Source organism: Frankliniella occidentalis, unplaced genomic scaffold (assembly GCF_000697945.3).
Source record: "Frankliniella occidentalis isolate FOCC.00 unplaced genomic scaffold, Focc_3.1 Scaffold179, whole genome shotgun sequence".
NCBI classification, from domain to species: domain Eukaryota; kingdom Metazoa; phylum Arthropoda; class Insecta; order Thysanoptera; family Thripidae; genus Frankliniella; species Frankliniella occidentalis.
In genome coordinates, this window is record NW_026267305.1 from 106,590 (window position 1) to 107,639 (window position 1,050).

The 1,050-nt window shown below is 43.3% G+C and overlaps 1 protein-coding gene across 1 annotated transcript in view; it reads right to left on the reverse strand.

Moving 5' to 3' along the window:
• The window catches only part of LOC113211838 (juvenile hormone esterase-like), an 84,798-nt gene that overhangs the window by 54,049 nt on the left and 29,699 nt on the right, over positions 1-1,050 (reverse strand). The gene's annotated exons all lie outside the window — the stretch shown is intronic.

The window sequence follows — 1,050 nt, forward strand, 5'->3', positions numbered from 1 at the left end:
ACACGAGGTCGTTTGCATAAGCCCGCTGGATAGCTTTTTCAAAGCAGAAGGGCGGGCTAAAAACGCCTGAAATGCGCGATTGTCCTACAAGCAGACGCGAGGCACTTGCACTATTTGAATCAGCCGCGCGGTGCCGGCACCACCTGTCAAGGGTTAACGTTACGTGACAATGTCACGGCATTACTGTAACGGGTTACATTCCCCGCGAGCGGTAACGTAGCGCGATACAGTTACCGACGTCTGTAACGATTTAACGTTCGTTATATTTTTGCGTTACAATTTTGAATGTCAACTAAATTTGAAAGCCTTAAAATATTTTACTGTTACTGTCTTGTTTCGAGGGTAATGTAGCCATTTAAGGATGATGCAGTTATGATTCCCCGACACTGTGCAATTGCCAACTAAACGCAATCTGAGTCTTATATTTATAATTCAACTTTTCCTTCTGATATTTATTGTTTTCCTTTTTGTTAAGGATCAGATTTACGGGTCACATTATTTATTTTATTATGCACTTCGGTAAATCGCGAGACTGAAATGGTCGGGTCGAAGGCCTGACCATCGCCGCCGGCAGGCCAAGCAGGCCCGGCCCCTGCCGAACGCAGTATCTGGCGCAGCGATGTTGCGATTTTGTAAAAATTAAATTTTATATTTCTGAAATGGGTTCGAATTAAAATGAATCCCTGGTGTCAGTATGGAGGTATATGGGTAAATGTCAGAAAACTGTTCACATTCGGCTCGCAGATTTTGAAGAAAGTTATTCTGTAAATCCTTTGCACAGTACCACACTTTCGGATACTTCTGGGCAGAAGAAGTCATTTGCTGCTCAAAAAGCCTTGTCGCCGATGGTCTCTTCATATGTCTATTTGATGTAGCCCTAATTTTATTTAAATGTCTACGAAAGCCTGCTGTGGTCGTCTGCTCCCCACACGGTAAAAAGAATGTCTTGAAATCCCAGGAAATTTCTGGGATTTCAAGGTTAGGTGGATAATTTCAAGATTGGCCCTTGAAATCCCAGACTCTGTCTTGAAACCCGTAGCTTCCAAGGGA